We start from the raw sequence: 23080 nt of genomic DNA, 5'->3' as shown, positions 1-23080 counted from the left end.
TGAGCATGCCCAGCCTCGCCCCCTCCGGAGCGGGCTCCTAGGGGCTGCTTTTCCGTCAGAACTCCGGAATCCTCACCTGAATGGATATCCTCCGCGTCTCTGGCGTTTGGCTGCCGCTGCCTACGCTGCTGGGACAGGAAAGGGAAGGAAGGAGAAGAGAGGCCTGGCAGTAGCTTTCATATTTTAGGTGCAAAGTGGGTAAGCCAAGGGAACTGGGATTTACTCAGGTGCTGGTTATGTGGCGTGCACTTTGCTGCGAGCTTGACGTGCAGAATCCTAGTTAGTCCTCGAAGCAACCCTAAAGGGTGGGTGTTATCGCGCGTGGGCCACGAAATGATGGCGGTGGCGCGAGCTCATTACGCACACATGGTTTAACCAGGTTTGGGACCTGTGGAGCTCCGAACCTGTATTCACGACATCAGGAGACTCTTAACTCGGTGCTGTCCACTTAAACGTCCTCTCTAGGTGAGGGGCACATCCATCAGCGCCTCCCAGTTCCCTCCAAAGAAAGCATAAACTCTTTCACAAAGCAAACGGACACCCACCATGATCTGGCTTCGTTTTGGCAAGTCCGCTCTCCGTTTTTCCAAAGGGGCACGCGTTCTCAGAGCTGTGACCTGGCCCCGTGTGCTCCCTCTGTCCACCTGGCTCACTCCTATTCAACCGTTAAGCCTCTTCACAGTAATCACCTCCTCTAGGAAGCCCTCCAGGACAGCTTCTGACATGCTCCCAGCCAGGGCTGTCACATAGGTGCCTCCCCTAACTGTGTCCTCCAAGCACCCCGTTTTATTCCTGTCTTGGCATTTCCCACATTATGTGCAATCACCAGTTACTGGCCTGTGTTTCCCACCCATGACAGGGTCTGTCTCCAGCACCTGTGTAGCTCTCAGACCATAGTTGCTCGATTACTGTGTAGGGACTAAGGATGGATATTACTGTGGTAGTTAATGCTTACTGAGCTTATTTAACTCACTAATTCCTCACAATATCTCGTTTTAATACATTATCTAATTTTAATCATTGTCAAGTCCTGTGATACCTTCATGTCACAGATGAGAAAACTAAAGCTGAGAAAAGTTAAAAAAAAAATCTTTCTAACTGGCAGACCTAAGATTTGAACCCAGGACTGTCTTGGTCCAAAGCCCATGTTTTAACTCCCAGGGTCTGGTATTACCTGCCCTTAAGATAGGAGAAGATATAGGAAGTATGAGGGGAGGGGCTTTGGACCCTCTATGTAAAAGGATACCTCCACCAGCAAGCAGGCTCCTTTGGTCCTGTTTAATCCTTACCAATACTACACCCTGAACCTAGGAGGGCACTACAGATTAGGCTTGCTAACAGTGTGGGCTAGGAAAAGAATGTGAGTCAGAGAATCATACACCGCAGGGTGGCTGATGTCATTTTTCAGTAATTTAATGAATATTAATAGCGTATTTCTCATGGGCAAGGAGGCCCTTTGTTAGAGCACATAGGGGGTAATAAAATTAACACGGTGATAGTTCACCAAGTGGGTTCAGATGATAACTACGTGAATTCTCACGTCCGTTCTGTGAGACCCCCTTGATTATTACCTTTCCGTTCTCGATGCAGGACCGAGGGTCGCAGAGGTTGAGTGGCATGGCCAAGATGTCAGGGTTGGTTCATCTCTGAGCGTGGCTTCCAAAACAGGCCCAAGTCTTCTGGCTCTGCTCCTCAGGCGGCATCCTGGTGCCTGTTCCCTCCCTGGATCACGGAGGCTGACACGAAGGTAAATGAATCTAATACAATGGAAAACAGGTTAGTGCTGAAGGAGAAAGGGTGCAGACAGCCATGTAGGTGCAGGGATTGGGAAGGTTTCTTAGAGACGTCTGTTAAATCTCATGTACTCAAATTCACCTTCAACCGAATCCTAGAGCAAGAAGCCAGACGAAGAGAAACCTACTGTATTTGCCGGCGTATAAGACGATTTTTTGGCCCTGAAAAATATGCCTCCAAGTGGGGGGGGGTCGTCTTATACGCCAGGTACACTTCAGATAGACTGCCCATAGTGCTTGCCCCGTGCCATAGTGGCCTCCCGATGCCCGCCCACTTCATTCCACATACCGTTCAGGCATCAGCAGCGCTGCTGGGTGTATGCTCGGCTGTTATGCGATTTTGCTGTTATGCGATTTTACCACACTCGCAAAATCGCACACAGCCGACCATACACCCAGTAGGATAGCGTAAAATTGCGAATCGCGATTTATGTATATGTTTGATTACATACAGCCTTGTGACAGTTTTCCTGCATGTCATAAGCATTTGAATATAAATATAAATGTTGAAATCAAATCTGATATTGTTTTACCTTTTATTTGGTGTGTGGAAGGTGTGCGGAAGAGGGGGTAGTCTTATACGGCGAGTATATAGCAAACTCTGTATTTTGAGTGGAAATGTTAGGGGGTCGTCTTATACGCCCAGTCGTCTTATACGCCGGCAAATACGGTATAGCCTAGAGAGATCGAAGAGGGATATGAAACATTTTGCCAGTCACTATAATAATCTGCAAGGCGATACAAGGTTCTGAGGCCAGAAACCATGCCTAACCAACAGTACGTTGCATGTGTGACCCGGCACAGCGCTCTGCTCACAATGGGTGCTGGCTAAATGCTTGTCGAATTTTACTGCCAACTATTTCAACCTAAATAAGCACAATGAGGAAGAGAAGGAAACAAAGCCAGTTGCTCTGACTTGTCCTTTGATTCAATGGTGACGCATTTGGTACGAATGGCATTACTCTGACCCCGACTGGGGAGGAGTGTGTTTAGGAATGGGAGAAACAAATGCCTACACAAAGAATGGCTTTACCACTCAGGGAGCCTGTGGAACCTGGGGCCATAGTAAGAGGCCCTTATTAACAGAGAAACACCCTGAGTACAAAGAAGAGGATTCATTTTCAGGGGACAGACACGCTACGAGGGTGTTCCTTGTGACACCTTCGGAATGATCCCTTGTAAAAACTGGAGATCTCTGCAGAAGACCACTGTCAGAAAGAAGTGCTCTCCGCTGCCTTCTTAAGATATCTGACTTTGTAAAAACAAAAACCAAACCCAGTGGTTCTTGGGCCAGTTTGTCCAGCTGCACAGCTATCCCTCTTTATTCTTGTCTGCAGGCTTAGAATCTCTATCCGTCAGGCAACAGCTACACATATTCCTACATATACAACCCTCCCTCTCTCTATTCTCTCTCCTGGAAAATCCACAGTCTCAGCCAGAGTTCCTCCTTAGTGGCCGTTCTCCATTTCTGTGCCTTTCGATAAAGTCATAGATTGTTTCATCCAGTCATTGGCCGATATTGATTCAGTGCCTGCGTGCTGAGGATGCAGTGTTGAACACGATAGCTAACAAAACAAATTTTTAACGAGAAAACTGGGACATCCCAGGACCTGAGCAGCCCAGCGCTCCTTCTTTGTCATGTCTGTATCTCTGTAGTCTAGAAGCCTTGTTACTTCTGTAGAAATCTCAGCAACAAAGAAACACACTAAACCATTGGGCACTGCAGTGAGACTTCATGTTATTTTTTTAAAATTGAAAGCGTTTATCCATTTCCTATCATCCACATTCAATTAGTTACACTAATAGTAACTAACACTTATTACATATTACCACTTTATGTGTCAGGCCCTGCTATACATATCCAGAGGGGGCCAAAGAATGTATACACCTTTTAAGAAAGGAAAACTGTATTAAAATTGTAATATTCAATATATACCTATAACAAAACATGAAAACATGTCACGTTTGACTTCTGCAATTACAAGAGGTGCTCAAAGTGGTTCCCATCAGCATCCAGACACTTCTGATGATGGCGAACTACTGCTTGAGCAACGTGGACCAAAGTGTCCACTTATATACTTTTTTTTTTTTAGCACCCCCGGTATATTAACTTACTTAATCCTCACCACAGCCCTATTCTTATCCCCCTTTGGCAAATGGAGAAACCAAGGTGAGGAGAACTTAAGTGGTGAAGACTTTAGGTTGTTTTGAAACTCAAGGAACTAGAATAAGGAAAGTTTGAATCAACCAGGTTAAGAATGGCCAAGGTGTGTGGGGAGAATTCCTGGCTAACTGGAGATAGCGTCGCAGCATGTCGTCAACCGATATGGGATGGAAGGGTCTGTGCCGTGTAGCTGACATTCTGTGATTTCTAGATGCAGTTGTGGCTTTCATCTGACTTGGCCAGCCAAATTTTATAAGGATTACCTCATCAACCGTCACAGCAATTCCAGCAAGGCCTGGATGAATGGTCTGATGCCAAGTGTGTGGCTGGAGCCACTGAATCCCAGGGAGGCCGTAGAACTCCCCGAGTCGCACTGTGAGTCACCGTCTGAACCGAGAAGCGAAGCCGGGCCATCAGGTTCCCAGGAGGTCCCTAGCCCTCCTGAGACACCTGACTTTTTCCTTTCTTTCCTACTCAAACCAAGGTCCCCGAGTCTCCGATAATGGGCAAAGTGTTCGTCATTTTTAACATCACTGAAGGCAGGCGAGGACGGAGGTAACAGAAAGAGCCCTGGGCTGGGAGTAAGGACCCTGGGTTCCAGTGGGTCCCAGAGAGCACTTCTCTGCTGTCTGGTTCCCATGGCTGAAAACAAGGAGATGGACTTAGGCAATTTCCAAGGGACTTCCAATGCCAGCTGTCTGCAGTGGGAGGGTGGCATCCCCGTACCTTACCGGATGGTAACTGCAGGTAGATCAGTCAGCAGCCTCTCATGCAGGTTTACATCTTTAGAGCAGGACTTCCCTTTTCCTCTCTAGAAAGCTTTGGGATGGCCTTGGGATGGACCGTGCAGGAAGGCTGGGGGAGTTTACTGAGCAGGGAGCCCTCCGGTGAAGGCGGGGACCGAATCAAAAAGGGAAGGATAATGGAGACGGGGCGGTGGGTGTAACTGTCGGCTGGTCAGTAGTCATCCTACCACTGAGGTCATCAAGGTCTAGAGCTTTAGAGTGCCCCCTAATCAACCAGGAAGATTTTGTTCTTGTTATCAACTTCTTGATGGAAACAACCCAGATGCCCCGCAGTAGGGGAGAGGACTGGTCAAATGAATTGTGCTCCCTATAGGGGTCCATGGCATCGCCTGGAGAGATCGCCAAGGCATCACATGGTCAAGTAAAAGGAGATACGTGCAGAGCAGCAGTGAGCGCTTAGTAGGGTGTTTAAGAAACATACATAGTCATGGGACATCCCTGGATGTTCCTGGAAGGATGCGGGAGTCCTACTTTTCTCTTTGTATGGTTTTTAGTAGCTTTTGATTATTTTTGCTTATGCAAAATGTAAATTAATCTCTTTTAAACTAATCCCTTCTCTCTTGCCTGGCAGTGTGCTTCTGTTCCCACCACACGACTGAAGCTGCGCCCACAGAAGTCCTCCTTGTCGGGACTCGTGTCCTCTTGTTTCTTTGGCCTCTGTGGCGTGTGGCACTTATGAGTGCCCCTTTGTTCTTAAAACCATCTTCTCTCTCTCGGCGTCCCTAGCCCTCCTAAGACACCTGACTTGTCGAATCCCCTCTCTGCTGCTCTTCACCTCCTTTGTCTTCTGGCCGCGCCCAGCAGAGGAGCCATTCAGGCTCTGTCCTTGGTTCCCTCCGTCATCGGTACTCCCGCTCTTGGCATCGCAGTGCTGTCTTGATGGCTTTGGCGCTTGTCCCTGTACCGGCGACTCCCTAACCCACAGCTCGGCTTCTCACTCTTCTCCTGAGAAACCTCCTAAAAACTGCTGGACCTTTCCACCAGGTACAGCCCTAGGCCCCCACATCCAGCACCGTCAGAAGCAAACTCGCCCCCTTTCCCGTCACTTGGCCTTGAGCTGCAGCCTCCCACATTCTGCTAATGACAGTTCTCCGCCTCAAACAGGTCGTCATCCTTCAGCCCGCCACCCTCGCCCTTTCCATCCAGCAGCCCAAGGACCTCTCACTTCTGTGGACGCTTCTCCACGCCCACGGGTTTCTCATTCCCCTCATCCACTCCCACTCAGTTTCTCTCTTTTTGAGCCCGCAGGTTAACGCGATAACCTGAATTTTGATGATTCAATGACTACCCAGTCAGCGGACGTTAGCAATTTCCGACCATGTGTTTGATACTTAACTAGGCCTTTCGTTACTGCATCTTATGTAATTTCATCCTTAAATAGCATGAGACACAGGTATTCATCTCATTGTACAGATGGAAAATGGAGGTGTAGAGAGGTTAAGAGAATTCCTCAAGGTTCCATGGGAAACCTAGAGCTGATTCTCAAAGTCACGGCTCCCGATTTCAAGGTCAGGAACCTTTCCATCCCCACTCACCTGCTTGGTGGCTACGCCTTGTTACTAGATATTGTCTCAACACTTGCCTTGACTTTGAAGATCTGCAAAATGGCCTATCTTTACACTCATATTTCTCTAGTGCTGTCCTATGCTGATCAAGCCAAATTACTCCCAACACCTTGAGCATATTTAATCCTTTCCAAGGCTTCTTGGTTTGGATAATTTTATTAACCTCCCTCCGTAATTGTCCCCCAGACCAATGTAAGCTACTGAAACCTCCTCGTCTGTCACTCCACCTCAAATGCTCCTTCGGTGAAGCCTTCCCTGCCCCACCTGGGCTCCCCTGATCGATTTGGACCCGCCTGTGTCTTGCCTTGAGTGAGAACTCTTGCTGTGCTCCACAACAGAGACGACCGCCTCATTCCGCTTCATAATCTTCAGCAGTGCCGACCGGTAATAGGCCACAGGAAGTATTTGTTGAGTAGCTGAAAGGATTGGTGAATTAACAGGTAACAAAAAATACACATTAGTAACATTCTAGGGCCATGAGACAGATCAGCGTACCTAAGTAGCTTGTATGGGAATTAAAAACGGAAAGCTGGTCCCCATAACGCTATGCCAAGTGGTTTCCACCGGTTCCTAAGTACTTGTCTATCACGCTTTATTAGAATTTATACTTAGAAAATGGAGTGAGGTTTTTTTTTCATAAAACTGTTTTTCTTTTCCTCTGAAGGACTATTTTATATTATGAAATTATTTCTTTCCTGCTTTTTTTTTTCCATTAAAATGTCCTTTCTCTTTTGAAATAATGGTGATTACTGATGACGGCTGGGCTTTCCCGAGTCCCCATTTAGTAAACTGAAAAACTGATCAACGCTATGTTCACTCCTCTCTAATTTATTCACTCACTCACTTGGGGAACCTGGCCGCTTTGTGAAATCCCCACATCTCGAGCCCGCTGCTCTCATCATCTGAACTACGTGAGTCCTGAGTAGCTGCTTAAACAAAACTGGCTCCCGGTGTCATTCAGAAACACAAAGCAAAAATCTGTTATTGTTGTGTATTGCATTTGCTATGGAAACAGTTTTTATTGTGGTTTCAAATATGTCGGTATTTGAACAAGTTGTGGCGTTTGGGCTAATGTTCCTCCTTTTTTAGTCACTAAGCATAGAAATCAAACCTTCCTTTAAGCACTAGTTGGGAGCTGTGCCTTGCTTTTGTGGACCTTTTTCTAAACAGGTTATAAACTGCCGGCGGGTATAGGACGTGGTTGTTCCTTTCATTATGACCTACAGACAGCTGGGAAGTAGGCTGCACTTCTTCCTGACGTGTGGTCTTTTTGGTCTTCCTGACCAAAAAGGAGGAATTTGAATGTCTGACTTTGATGAACAGAAACAAAACGTGGTGGCTTCCTTCTTCTGACTTGGCTGTCTCCTCTGTTCCCCCACTTTCCTCCTAATTTTCTGGATCGGAGAAATGTAACTTCCTGTTTAGTTTCTTATGTTGTTAATGTAAAGCCTCTGGATAAATCTGGAAGAGGAAAATTACAGCTTGACATTGAGAATTCGAAGAGACAAAAGCTTGTGGCATCCAAAATCATACAGAACTTCAATAATTCAGAATGTTATTTTTGCCATGTGAGACACGCTCTACTTTTAGGTTATTCAGAGTGAAAGCTAGAATTGGAGAGAAAAGAAAAGCGATGAACTCTTTCCCACCAGACACTTTCAATTGAATGTCTAAATGGATAGTCTATCATTTTATGGAATCATTGTATGTGATAAAGCAGTAAAACCTCAAAATATTATGTGTTGTTATAGGACCGCATTATAGCATGAGTCTACCCAGAACAATCTCTTCTGAGACATAACTAATTGCAGTAAATGTGTGAACCAACGCTTCATCTCTAAGTGGCATGCCAGGCTAAGACCCATCCCCAAACAGAATCCCAGCGTTAGAAAAGAGTTGTCACTGCCTTAATATTAAGTCTCCTAGTGAAAATTAGAAGCAGCATTCGATTTAGAAAATCGTTTCCACTCAGCATTGCTCCAGCTAATGAAATGCTGGAATAACAATTGTCATTGAAAGGGCTGTATTGTGTTGCTTCGGACATTCCAAGGGGCTGGAGAAAATGCTGCATAAAACAATGAAGGGGACAGTCCCCCCTGGAGGAAAGATGGGCCCAGTGACCTCAGATGCCTTGGTCAGTCCTTGAATTCTGTGACACTTGTTTCATGGAGCTTTTAAAAAATTGTTTTGTAGTCTTTTTATTATTGTAGTTTAGAGCAGTATTTTGTGGGTTTTGCCTGAATCAGGTTTTACCTGATTCAGAAGATCCCAAGTACTTTATCTTAGAGGACATTGTCTAAAAGAAAACAAGTTACCAAACATTTCCCAAGCCTATGTCTTAGTTTTTCCTAGATTCCAAATGGAACTATAACTACATGATGTAACGAATTCTTGCCAGGAGTATGACTCGTTTTTGATCAAAAACCTGACTGAAATACCCACTTTCCTAATTGCCTCCTTTCTCAAAACATCTTAAAATAAAAAGTGAGGAGGGGGGTTATTATCCCTTTGTGAGGGGTGTAAATGTCTAACTATCACATTGTTTTGTACACCTGAAACTAATTTTAAAAAGAAAAAGCGAGAACTTAGGAAGAGAGAAAATCAGGCTCTACATAATATACTTGGTTTGTTTTACTTGGGGTGTGTGTGTGTGTGTGTGTGTGTGTGTGTGTGTGTGTGTTTCAGAATTTGTAAAAAGAAAAAATCCTTTGACCCAAAGTTGTATGATGAATACAGTGTTCCAGCCAAGTTATAAATCTCAGCAAAGGGAGGTTGAAATGGCAAGTGCTGGGCAGGACAGTCCCTCCCTCCAGCCCAACTGCACAAACAAAGAAGCATTCATGAGCCCTGTCAGTCACTTCATGTTCCAGTCTGTCACCAGCTAAACATGAGGTGGCTAGAGCTGTTAGCGAGGTTTATCCAGAGAACTCAAAGGTGCGGAAAGAAACATATTAAAATGTACCTGGCATCGTCCCATGCGTTGGCCTTCTGGTAGACCAGATGTTACTTGGGCTCCTAAATGTCATTAGGTAATAGCGTGCTTTCACAGGTCAGCAAAACCAAGCAGCTTCAAGCTCAGTGTGTCACACCGCCAATTTAGTTCTGGTTTGCATGTTTTCTTTAATTTCGTGTTCTGTCTTAAAGAACGCAACCACCTCCCCACTAGAAAAATCAAACATCTATTAAAAACCACGGTTTGCTGTTTAAATTTGATTTAATGCACTTTAAAAAAAAAACAATGGGGGGGGGAATCACAGCCATCCAGCCATCATAGCTGAGCCATGTATCGACAACTTCTCCTTCGTGGGCTTTAATCTCCTCTTCGGGCCTAATTCAGGGAGATTCTGCTTTGGTACTTTCTCTCCTGGACTCAGGGGATGTTCTGCTAAAGACGTGTAGTTTTAACTTTAATCAGTATCGCCAGATTTCTTTCCAAAAGACTTGACGTTTCCACTAGAAGCGTATGAGAGTAATCCCCTCAGTCCCAATCAGATATAGGTGATAGATAGCATTACTTTTTAACTTTGACAATCTAATGAATAGAGAGCGTATCAGTATGTTATTTTTATTTGCGTTTCCCTGACCACTGGTGAGTATGAGCATCTTTACTTACACGTACGTATGTGTCTTGGCATTTTGTATTTGCCTTTCTATGGGACACACTGCTCATTGTGTGTGTGTGTGTGTGTGTGTGTGTGTGTGTGTGTGTGTGTGTGGTGAGGGGGGTCTTTCTCAATTTGTCATAGTTCTTTGCCTATTATAGACATTAGCCCTTTTCCTGTCATAGCATAGTATGTTTTCCTCCTCCATCATTGATTTGTTGAATTCAAAAATGGTTTTAATTTTTATATCACCAAACATGTCTTTTTGGGAACTAGCATTTGGGTTTCCTTAGTTGAAAGAGTCCTTCACTCTAAGATCATGTGTTGTCGCCTAGCTATCCTTCTAAGATTTTTGTTGTTCTAGAACTTAGTGGTATGACGTAGGGCCTGGCTGTAATTTCTTCCCCGGTGGGTAAGCCGTCATGCCAATGCCGTGTGGTCATGAGCTGTGCTTGTCCTCCACAGGGAAGCCCCTCCTTTTTCTTATATCCAGTTCACATGGGCCCTGGAGTCTGCTCCTGGACGCTGATGTGTCCCACTGACCTGTCGGGTGCCAGACCCGGGCCACAGAGTTTGATCGCAGTGGCCTGATGTCTCGTGACGCAAGTTCTGTCACCATTCTTCGTTTTTATCACTTTTTATGTTCTTGAGCTTTAATCTTCCACATAAGCACTAGGATAGTTTGATCCAACATCCTCTCACCCCCATTGAAAAAAACAAGAACAACCCCGGTTAGAACTCCGATTAGAAGTGCAGTGACTTTGTATCTTAATTTTGAGAGATTTATCATTTTTAAAATGTCTCCCCATCGAGGAACATGGTAAATCATTCCATTTGTTCAGATCTTGTTTTAAATCTACTTCAATGACATTTTAACTTTTCGTCATATAGTCCCTATGCCTTTCTAAAAAATTATAGCTACGTATTTCCAGGAACAAGTGGTATTTATTTCTCTCATTTTTAGTGCCCTTTGAAATACTGAAAACATTCAGGAGCTATTATTTTTGATTGACATTTTAATTGAGATAACTATATATTAGCATGCAGTTCTATTGTAAATAATGATACAGGTCCCCGTGTAAGTGTGACCCAGTTTCCCCAATGGTAACATTGTGTAAAACTGTAATATGTATAAAAGCAGGGTGTTGACACTGTAGCCACCAATTGTATCCAGATTTCCCCAGATTTACTTGTGTTTGTTAGTGTGTGTACTTAGCTCTATACAATGTTGTTATATGTGTAAGTTCAGGTATCCACTATCATAGTCAAGATACTCAAGAAAACTGGAAACAAAAAGATCCTGAATTGTCCCATCACCACAAGGATCCTCCTACAACACCCCACCCCCCACCCCCCACCCCCTGTCTCTAACCCCTGGCCACCACTAAACTGTTCTCCACTTTTATAATTTTGTCATTTCAAAAATGTCATGTGAATAGAACTGTATAGCATGTAACTTTGGGGACTGGCCTTCCCCCCTCGGCACAATTCCCTGTGGATCCATGTTGGTTTGCGTGTCTGACTAGCTCCTTCCTTGTATTTCCTAGTGTGTGTGCCGGCTTGTTTAGTCCCTCAGGTGAGTGGCTGGTGCTGAAGGATGATTGTGCTGCTTCCAGCTTTTGGCTTTTAGGAATTATGCCCAGGATTTAGTCAGCCTTTTGAATTTGTACATTCTGGTCTTCAACACAAAAATATTTTCTTCTGTTATTTTCTTTCCAACATCTATTGCTTTTCCTCTTTTTGGAATTTACCTCCAGGGTCAATCTCCCAAATCTTTCTTTTCTTTCTGTCTGTCTTTCTTTCTTTCTTTCTTTCTTTCTTTCTTTCTTTCTTTCTTTCTTTCTTTCTTTCTTTCTTTCTTTCTTTCTTTCTTTCTCTCCTTCCTTCCTCCCTCTCTTCCTTCCTTCTCTCTCTCTCTCTCACCTTCTCTCTTTTCTCTCCCTCTCCCTCTCCCCCCTCTCTCTTTCTCTCTCTCATTACTATTTCTATCTCTTTATATTTTCGCTCTGTCATTTGAGGTATTTCTTCCATTGAATTTTCCAGGCTTCTAATTCGAGTTTCAGCAACGGCCTTCATTTTATGAAATTTTAGTCTGAAAATCATGGTTTGATTTATCTCCAGAAAGTCTCTCTTATGCTGCATTCACATCTTGGCATTCTTATTAATTTTTTTCTTGCTGTGCAAGTTGTTATCTGTCTCTCCCAGCAGCTGTTTCACAGGGGACTCAGTCTGATTGTTCAGTCCATTCTTTCTCTTGCTGGTCCTGGGCTTTGTAGGAGGAGCTTACATGTCGGTGGTCCTGAGAAGGTGGAAAGGCAGTGGTCTCTGATTGTCTGCTTCCTGGTCTCCTCATGTTTTCCTGGCTCGGTTTGGTTCCTCCCCAGCTCCCTGAGGTCGAGGAGAAAATGCACTCTCAGGGCAGAAACCAACCTGCGGCCGGTCTGACTGTCATAACACCATCAGGGGGTCCAGCGACCAAAGACCACCGTTTTCAGGTCTTCATGTTGGCACTGTCCCACTCTGCCCCCCAGCTCCTGTCCTGCCCACAGTGAAGAAAGCATCACGTCAGGTCTGTGATTGTCACCCTCCACGCCCCTCCTGCCTACTGAGTGGCCCCAGCAGATGGAGTTGGAATGAAATAGAGGGGATGTGACAGACTTTAAGTCGCCATCTTCTCCTTGATCACAGTTGCAATTATTTTTTATATTCATCCCAACCATCTTTCATGCTCCGTGGGTAGCGTGCCAATAAGGTCTTTGTGAGTCATCTAAATAGAAAAACATACTTGGTACTAAAATTTGAAGGAACATATTATATATTCCTTACAGAACTCCAACCAACCAAATGATTTTTTGTTCCAACTCTCCAATGTGAATATTTGTATATAGACATCAAGCTTGAGAAAGGCCAAACCTGGCACGAAAACTCAACAAATGGCAGAATCTATGGTTTTAGAACGGAGTGGTTATGTGATCGCTATACAAACCTCAGCCTGTTTCTTTTCTTTTACCCTCTGGAAAGCTATAATTTGAATTTAAGAGCAGTAGTTAGGAGAAAATGCTAATCAAAATCAGAAAACCATGTATGACATCCCCTCATGAGTGAGGCAGGATGGAATACAGGATTGAACTTCCATCTTCCAGACCGGAAGTTTCTTCCAAACCCAGCATTAGCCCTTCGCGTACCCCAAATTTCTTCCTGCAGACCTCAGAGGTTTCCCCAAATCACTTCTCTTCCTCGCTATGGCTAGTCTAATGTTTCTTCTAGAATTTTTTTTTTTTGAGGTTAGTCTCAAAGAGGTCTACTCGCACTGTTTCTGAAGCAAACACATAAGCATTTTCATGTTTAGGGTTTGCCTACTCTGTATTATTGAGAAATAATATAAACATTGGAAAAGTTACGGAAGTTGAAGAATTCCCTGAAAGACATCTTAACTGCATGTCCCCCGGCTGCAGTAAAACGCGTCGGAGCCTAGGAGGCTCTGCTCAGCTCCTTCCTTTGGCCGCTGGCTTGCGAGCCTTAAGAGCAAACCTTGGCAAGCTGCCCGTCCACTTTCTATCGCCCTTTATTCCTCTGGCTGCAGCTCAGGGAGCCCGTCTGTTCTCTGCTCTCCACCCTCGGCCTCTCTGCTTTTTCCATCGGCCTCAGATGGTCTGGCAGTCTCATTCGAGTAGACCTTTGGGGGCGCCCTGGCCATTCAACCAAGTACATACCGGCGTTCAGAGGGGGTCATCCCTGTCCCCTGAGAAGTTCTGAGCCTGTAATCTTCACACAGGACATGTCTTTCTAGATCATTCCTTACCCAGTGTCGTAGACTGAAGAAACTGTGAGGTAGATTGTGCTCAGTTTTCAGTTATGGTCATTCACAGCTCCGGTCCAGTGAGATAATGTAAGCTTGAGAGGAGGTTCAAAGAAAATTCAAATGATTATTAAAGGTCTGGCAACGACAACCGTGTGAGGAAAAGGGGCAGAGATTAGCACCTTGGTACTGGTAATGTTTAGGGTGGTGTGTGTGTGTGTGCCTGGCCTCCCCCCACTAGATGCCAGTGGAACCCTCCGCCCCCGAAGTTGTGACAACCAAAAAAGTCCGCAGACATCGTCCCCAGTTGAAAATGACTGAGTTAATGGAGTTAAGATGTTTGCATAAAGAAGAGCTTTTCATCACAGTGTCTGCACACATGAAGGGCTGTCACACTGATTACAGTTGTCAGCAGCTTTCTGTTTCCACTGAGAACAGAAGAACCTCGGCCCAGAGGGTTTGGATAAACCTTAGTTGATTAAATTCTTGCGAGGCCTGTTATGGTCCTGACATGGTTACTAAAAAGGAATGGAATTCCTTCCGTTGCCAGTGTTTAACATGAGGTAAACGCCTGGCTTCGAGGATAATCCTGGTACAGTCGCTCCGTCAGGGACGTGTGTTGGAAGACCCTCGGCCCCCTCAGCCTGTGTGACCTTATCTCTGGTGCGGAAAGCGTCTGGCTTCACGTGCGATGCTGACCTCCAGCTGGCCTCCACTGATCTGATCCAAGGGGACTTTTCCAAACAGACAACATGGAGCATGAATGTTTCTTATTATGTTGATGTTAGAACAACACAGAAACCCCTAGAAGGGTCCTTCAGTATTCTCTCTAGGACACACTTCTAAAGGGACTTGGAAGGCGTTAGATTGGTCCTGTAACATTTGGTGTTCTCTTCCTCTGCATTATTGATTGCCTCTAAGCGGAAAGAAGAAAGGTTCTGGGTGCCTTTTAAGAACCACAGGATGAGGCGGTGGGGTCTGTGGAAAAGGCGAGTTTGGCTTCCTCGAAAAGAAGCTACTAGAAAGAGAAAGACATTGCCGGATGTCCTTTTATACTTATCGATGCTCCCACCTCATCCCAGGAAGACTTCAGGCTGAAGTCTGGGTAACAACCAGTGTCTAAGCTCTTAAATCTCCAGTAATGCCATTCATGACCTGATGAGGAGCGAGGAAGCCGTCCCGAGCGTGTCAAGTGCTTCCGGCTCTGGGACCACGGTGCACACACGATGCTTTCTTTGTGTGTCTTTGCAATCTGATAATAGGGCGCGCGTTTGCATATGTCAGCTAGTCAGATGTTTTATTGGGTTATGAAAAATTCTTTTAACTCCATAGTGTGTCATTTTGCATTTTGGAGCTTTAGAACTAGTCGGAAATATATCTGTTAGGGTTCATTGTATTGCAAGTTCCAGAAAACCTAGCGCAAACTAGTGTAAGGAAAACAAAATAAAACAAAAAGGGAGAAGAGAATTTACTGGGCCTTGTACCTAAGAAGCCCCACAGTAGAGCAGACCTCAGACGTGGCTGATGCTCAGCTAAACAACAACAGACGGTTTCATTGTCCTGCTCCTTGTGGCACGTTGGCTGCAGAATTAAAGGAGCGCTGCTTATCTCGTGGCTGAGTGGAGTCACGTGCCCATCCCAGGACCAGTTGTTGTCAAGGGAATGGCGAGGCTGAGTCCCAAGCCACCCCGGGATCCAGGAGTGGAGGCACACCCACAGAACCCCATGGACTGAGAGGAAGAGTGGATTCCCAAAAAGAAACCAGAGTTGTCCCTGGAAGTGCAGAGAATGGATGTTAGGCAGCCAAGGACAAGTGTCTGTCACGTATCTATTACTTGTGTTTGGGTGTCGCAGTGGAACTCTTAGTTTCGAACATGTTATCATGACATGTGGTGATTCGCTTCTATTTAGAGTTATTGTGGCCTAAAAGGAAAGGTGGGTTAGGCTACTCTTTTGTATTAATGTATATGTTTAAATATGATATATAATATATTCATTTATTATATAATACATACTTCATTATATATTATGCATATGATATAATATATATTATGTTATATAGTATATTTAAACAATATTAAATATATTTATATGTTAAATATATAAGTATATGTTACCAATATTTCAAAGAGTAAGAAATATTTAACCAGGGGAAGAGAAGACTTAAGGTAGTGGTTTTAAAACAATTTTGAAAAGATTTGAGCATGTGTTCTTCCTTTTTCTCCACGGAAATAACTTTTTTAACCTCAACAGAGCATCATGGCATTGAGAAACCCCACTGCTTTTCAAAACTTCCAGCCATCCCCGCTCCCAGGGGTCGATGTTCGTTGCCCAGGAGACAGTTGCCCCCTCTGTCCGCCCTGCACATTCCCTGGACTCCAGGTGAAAACCACTGACTGGAGATGAGAAAGCCTGTCTTCCAGAATGAAGGTGCTATCATGGGAGATACAGTGGACCTGTCCCTTGTGCAACACCAGTAAAACATCACAACACACCTGGCCAGGTAGGGAACAGGGCTCGAGGCCCTGTTATTGCAGGAGTTCCAATAGAGAGGGAGAGATTTATGAGGGATGTCTGCCTTTCCAAGCCTGGTTGGATTTCAAGATTCCCATTAATTTGAAAAGTAATCCTGGGGCATATGGAGCTGGGAGGCTAGGAGGCTGTCTTGTTGCTTTGGAGTCAAACTTGCACAAAATGGCTTCATTGTTTGGTTGGAAATACTGGGTCTTCTAAACTCTCAGTCATTCATATTAAAACAGGAAAACAAAACAAAACCACTCCGAAGACAAAACAAACAAAGACCCAAAATGGCATCACCTTGGCCAAGTGTCCCACTGTCCCCTCCACTAACATACCATCTGGCATTAGCTCTGAACCACCAAGTGTTGTGAAGACCAGGGCTCTCAGCAAATTTGCAAAGTAGGTGATTTTTTATTTCTGGGTTTTCTCTTTCTTTGGGTTATCTCCCTTTTTCCAGGGACTTTAAAAAAAAAATCATCTTCAAGCGTTGGGTTCTTCTCTGATGCCTACCCTTGGGAAATGATCTCACAAACTCAGTTCAGTCTGAGAATCAGTGATTGATGAGGTTTAAAGTGCTGACTTTTAGGAGGTTCAGCTCCAGACAGGAAGGTTTAACTAAAAGGTACACCCTGTGATTATAGGATTTATGCCAACCAAAGTCTGCGAGAGTAGGTGGGGCTTGCGATCTTGGTTTTGCCGTTAGTAGAGAGTGTCTCCTTGGCAGCTCTTGAAATTTTTACAATCAGTTTGTTTAAATCAAGAACCAAATAAGGGCCACATATTACATTGCGTTTATATGTCTCTTGTAAACTGTGGGTTCCTCTTCTGTTTCGCTCTCACTTTCTTTGCCTTGAAATGTGTTTATCATTTTTCCTGTAAGTTTTCCACAGTCTGAATTTTGCTAATTGCATCCCAGTGATGCTGTTTAAAAGATTCCTGTCTCCTATATTTTCTGTAAATTGATACATCCAGAGGCTCAATTGGATATAGGTTCAATTCGGGGTGGGGGTGGAGGGATAGGGCATGAATAAATGGTTAATTTGTACCAGGCTTTGTGTATGTCCGTCAGGAGGCACAAAACATCTGATGACCTCTTCCTGTGGTGCTGAGACTGATCAATGAATTCAGGCATTGTCAGGCTCTGAAGCCCTGTCAGCTTTTCACCCAGTGCTTATAGCAGCCGTTGCTGGTTTATGCCTGTACCCAATATTTCATTAGAGGTTGCAGCACAGTGATACTCTAATTCGATTATGCCTGCTTCTCTTAGTAACCAGAATATCTCTATAACTAATGGTTATATGCCGGTAGAGCCTATACAGGAAAGACGCAATTATTTGATTCATTTTATTTATACGTTTTTAGAATTATAAATTGGCTCCCCCCGCAAAAAAAATACTACCATTTCTCTCTACTCACATTACTTCTGAGGCCAAATGTAAGGGGTTTTCCCCTCACATTAAGAAATTATAGACATACAAATTGATACTTGCCTATTTATAGAAACCTTATTTTCCTTACGCCAAATTATCATTCAATGCTGATTAATCCACCCACCTACAATAAAGTAATTAATCAACATATCAACATATGCTATAACAAAGAGAAAAATCCCCAGTTCGTTAAAATACTTTTATATAATGTTTTAGACAATTTATAATCACAATCATTTTTATTCCCACAATATATTATTACATTGTCAAATCGATATTTAAGATTTTTTTTTCAACATGTATTCCTTGTTGCTTGCATTTACCATTGTTAAGGGATTATAACCAAATGATATTTGGTCACGGGGTGAGATATGGAGCAAGAGCGACGTCTGCTAAAGTGGATGAAAGTATTAAACCCAATTAGTGAAACCACAGTGAATGTATTTCCACCCAAATTAAGATTTTAAAGTGCAGAAGGTTCTGGTGAGGCAGCAAACAATGAAAAGTCGAAAACGGAAAGGCATTCAGCCTGCAATGAATCACCACAGAAAATGAAAAAAGTAGAACCACCCACAGATTTCGTTATTGAAGGAAAAAAAAAAACTTCCTCTATTTTACAGTAGAGAACAATAGGAGATGCAGGAAATGGCATGGACAAGGAACAGTTTTCTTATGAGGGACAAGTATTTCACTTAATGGTCTTAAACCCAGAGACCTCTGCACTTAATTCTAAGAAGTTACCTTGTTGAGATACACCATTTAAACCAAGAACATTGTTTCTTTTCTCTTACAACTAGAAATACTTGTTCACTGTGGAAGACACAGATGAACAAAAAGACAAAAATCAACGTAAGTTCACCATTCAGAAATAGCTCCTTTAAAATCTTCATGTAAAAGCTTTATTGAGACCCGCCTACCATACAATTCACCCAGTCCAAGTGTACAATTCAGTGTTTTTTAGTATATTTACTGGGTTGTACAGCTATCACAATTATGTAGTTTTAGGACATTTCATCACTCCAGAAAGAAACCCATTGTCAGTCACTCCCCATTTTTCCTAAACCCTCCTCGCCACACACACACACTCAGCCCTAGACAACCACTAATATTGTCTCCACAGATTAGCCTGCTCTGGACATGTCATGTATCATATATGGAGTCACAATATGTGGTCTTTTGTGACTGACCTCTTTCACTAAGCTTAATGTTTTCAAGATCCAAGTTGTAGCATGTATCAGTCCTTAATTTTTTATCGCTGAATTGTGTGGATGGACCACATTAAGTTAAGCCATTTGTAATGGACACTGCGTCGTTTCTACTTCCTGTCATAAATAACGCTGCTATGAATACACATGGACAAGTTTTTGTTCAAACGTCTGTTTTCAGTTCTCTTGGAATCTAGGAGTAGAATTTCTGGGTCATACAGTAATTCCATGACTGGTTTCCAAAATAGCTATTTACTGTTCCCATCAGCATGTATAAAAGGTTCTGGTTTCTTTCCATCCTGTCACCACTTGTTATTGTCTATCTGGTTTTTTTTAAATGGTTGTCCTAGTTGGTGTGAGGTGGCATCTCATGGTGGCTTTGATTTGCATTTCCCTGATGACTAGTGATGTTGGGCACCTTGGCACGTGTTTGTTGGCTATTTGTATGTCTTCTTTGGAGAAATGTCTGTTCAGGTCCTTTGCCCTTTTAAAAAATTGGGTGATTTCTCTTTTCATTGTTGAGTAGTAAGACCTCTTTATATATTGTGGATAATCTTATCAGATATATGATTTCCAAATCATTTCTCCCATTCTGTGGGTTGTCTTTCCATTTTCTTGATGGCGTCATTTCTAGCACAGAAGTTTTAAATTTCTTGATTTTGTCTTTTGCCTCTTGTGTTTTGGGTGTTATAGCTAAAAAGGTCCTGCCTAACCCAAGGTCATAAAGATTACTCCTATGTCTTCTTCTAAGAGTTTTAAAACTTTAGCTCTTACATCTGAGTCTGTCCATTTGGAGTTCATTTTTTATATATGGCATGAGGTAGGGATCCAGTTTCAATTTCCTCCGGAAAATGCTGTATTGGCATCAGGTTTCTAAATGTCCTGATGGTCTGAGTCTCATATGGTGTCTTCTGAGTGTGACGGCCTTGCACGGTGGAATCTAGTGAAGCCTCTATGTGCCCCACTTTGCCGAGGTTTCCAAGAGTAGACTCTGTAGCTCAGTACCCATCTAGTTTTCCCAACCATCCATGACATCTTTGTAAGTTCCAGTTTTAAGAGGAATGTAAGATAGACCTAGTCTTAACAAGGTGTCTCCTAATTTGGCATCCTGGAAGCTTCACTGTCAAGAATGATGTACTTCTATGAATATACCTGTGCCAGGAGTTTGGGCTGAAAGAATAATATTGATCACTGAGATCATAAATTCTATGACGTTTTCGAGAAGAGTAGGAAGACATTTCTAAAGGTATCAACAATAATATATGTATCATGCTATTGTATTAAATTCATCTCTTTAAGAGCTTTTATCTTCATGTTATGTTTTGTGGTTAGTATAAAGCTACATAGTATATATTGAATTTGACTGTCAAACATGACTTCTCTTTCACGCTCCATGTCCCATCAATCAGGAAGAGCTATTAACTCTACTTTCCACCTATCTCTTGATTCTGTCCACTTCTCTGTATCCCCACTGCCACTGGCCTTAGCTCAGGCCACCATCTTCTCTAGCCTGAATTACTGTCTCGGCTTCCTACCTCGTTGTAGCATTATAGTCATATTAAAGCATCCCCTTGCAATCCTCTCTGGACATTGCTACATGACTAAGAAACAAACCTTTGTTTTATATGCCACTGAAATTGGGGATCATCTGTTACAGCAGCGTAACTTGACCTCAGTAGATTAATACGTAACTCCTTTTAGTTCCTAAGATACGCTCAACTCGCCCAACTCGCACGCTGGGCCTTTCCCTCCTCTTTTCTCTCCCGTTTTAGTTGTCCCAGCTTGCCACATGCTAGAGCCCATAAATTTACCCATTCTGATGAATGAGTAAATAATTCAATTTTTAGAGTTTGACGACTTTGTCGTAATATTTATCGGGAAAAGGTACCAAAGGAAGAAAGTAGGGGGTCCTCATTGTGGTCTGGTTCATTGTGATGATGCAAGTGAAAAAAACAAAAAAAAGTGGGAGGCGGCCAGATGCTGTCAGCCTGTGCTTTCTGGTCTTCACCATGATGGAGGTTTGTAAGACGGGTTCCCAAGCCTCACGTGTGAGAAAAGTTACGGAGGTAGGCATAAGTTAATGCGTGTGAGGCCGAAGTTTCCTGGGATGAAGAACGATAGGGATTATTACTTCTGTACATGTCTCAACAGCACCTGAGAATAACTTACAGGTCAGCTCACATTATTACAGCGTTCGCTGTTCTCAGACACAGCTTCAGGCAAACTCTCAGAATGGTCATGTAGGATGTATGCATTCCACAGCTCCTGTCTAACTGAGTCACTCTGGACGCTTTCCTGCCCCTCCCTGCTATCAGGCACCATGCATAATCGGAATGCATTAGTAATGCCACACGCGGTTTCCATGGGAACGACTACAGGTGAGGCTTCCTGAGGCCCCACCATTCAAAGACCATCATCAAACCATGTCGGTGAAGACGCGTGTGAAGGAAACGGAATTAGCAGTTTAGATTAATTAGACTGTGCTCTGACGGAGACCTGATTGGAAATCTGAACCTGAGCTCTTAATTCAAATGCATACAGTAGGGCAGAGGCACGTGCAAGAGCTGCAAAGCTCTGAGGTTTGACGTAGTGGCCCCGAAAGATGCAGGGTTTGATACTAGGCTCCAGTCGGCATGCCTGAAGCCCGTACAGAAATGAGTTGGAACTCACCAGGCTGCACATGAAAAAGGAGGCATCGCACATGTAAAGACCGACTAGGTGTCCAAAGGTGACAATATGAAGGCATGTGGCAAGGTCCAAAGCTTCTATGAGAAAACCCATGACGGTTGGAACACATATTAGCCCGAGTTAATTTCTGAGGTTTCCAAAGGACCGGGAATGCTGGGAACACTGAAAATGGTGGTTAGAACCAGAGCCCTTGATTGAACGTTGAAGGAACGTGGTTGTACACTTGATATGAAGAAGAAGTTGGCGGCATGATCTAGTGGGTTTGGGAGGCAGACCTGGGCTTACTCCCTGCTCTTCCATTAGGCCCTGTGTGACCTTGGGCCGGTTGCTTCATTAGTACAATGGGGGATAAAATCAGGGTTGTACTGCAAATTAAACATAACAATGCTTGTGAAATGCTTTGCAGAATGCCTGGCCTTCCAGAGAGTCTAAAGAATGGTAATTGCAATCATGCAGAGCTCTCCAATGAAGAACCAGGCTGCCCTGTAAGGCAGGAAGCTCGCTGCCTCCAAAAACACTCAGTAAGTTGGTTGGTGGTGTGGCAGATGCTGTCACACCATCCCTCCCGCGTGGGTATGGAGAGTGACCGGGGTTGTCGTTGAACGTCGGTGGCTGCATTCAAATCTAAAGCTCTGTGGCATAGTAATGCTCACATTGCTTTACAAGAATTAATTCTAAAACAAAATGATCCCCAGATACACGAAACTAAAACTGCTGGGATGACAGGTGAAATATAACAGTCTGCCACTGTCACGGGGGATGGCTGGTCTGGCTTATCTACTAATGAGCGAGAGGCATAGAGGCTGGCAAATGTGAAATGCAGAAAATGTGAACCACCAAGCTGGATTTATTTGAATGTATCGCTGCACCGTCTATCGATGAAAGAAACATTTTCCTCTGTGTTAGAACGTTTTTCTAAAAGCTGACCTCAGACTAGCTCAGACAGCAAGTCTCAGGAAACTTTGAAGAATCAAACTCATATTTATTCTCTGGCCACAATGCAGTAAGTGTATATGTAAAAAATATAAATACAAATATATTTTGAGTTAAAAATATTATTCTTCATTTTAATAGATTAGGGGAGGAAAACCTTTTGTTGCTCTCACAGGGTAAAAAGAAAGAGAGAAAAAAATTTGATAAAATCCAATACTCATGCATGATGAAATTTTTAGCAAATTCAGAGTGAAAGAACTCTCCTAACTTAATAAAGGGTATTTGAAAAACCTTCAATACACATCATTCTTAATGAGGAGACGTGAATTAAGGTATTTTAAAGTCAGGAACTTGACAAGAATGTCTGCTATCATCACATTTATTCAACACGGGAATGCAGATTGTAGCCAGCAAAGTAAGATAAGAGAAAGAAGAGGAAAAACAAAACTTATTACTTAAAATGTGTCTCTCTAAATAGAAAACTAAAAATAATCTATACGTTATTAGAAATACGAAGACCATTTAGTAAGGTGGTTATAATATCAATATGTGAAAAATCAGTTTCATTTTTAGAC

General features: G+C 43.4%; 1 protein-coding gene across 1 annotated transcript in view; it reads left to right on the top strand.

The window, feature by feature from the left end:
• Positions 1–15: 15 nt before the first annotated feature.
• DDX59 (DEAD-box helicase 59) overlaps positions 16–23080 on the top strand; it is a 38539-nt gene continuing 15474 nt past the window's right edge. Inside the window, exons 1-2 of the mRNA XM_019638077.1 lie at positions 16–198; positions 1591–1747. The gene's annotated coding sequence lies outside the window, so the exon portion shown is untranslated. The remainder of the gene's footprint in view (positions 199–1590; positions 1748–23080) is intronic.

This window comes from Hipposideros armiger, unplaced genomic scaffold, assembly GCF_001890085.2.
Source record: "Hipposideros armiger isolate ML-2016 unplaced genomic scaffold, ASM189008v1 scaffold_37, whole genome shotgun sequence".
NCBI lineage: Eukaryota > Metazoa > Chordata > Mammalia > Chiroptera > Hipposideridae > Hipposideros > Hipposideros armiger.
This window is presented reverse-complemented; position numbering and strand designations above follow the sequence as displayed.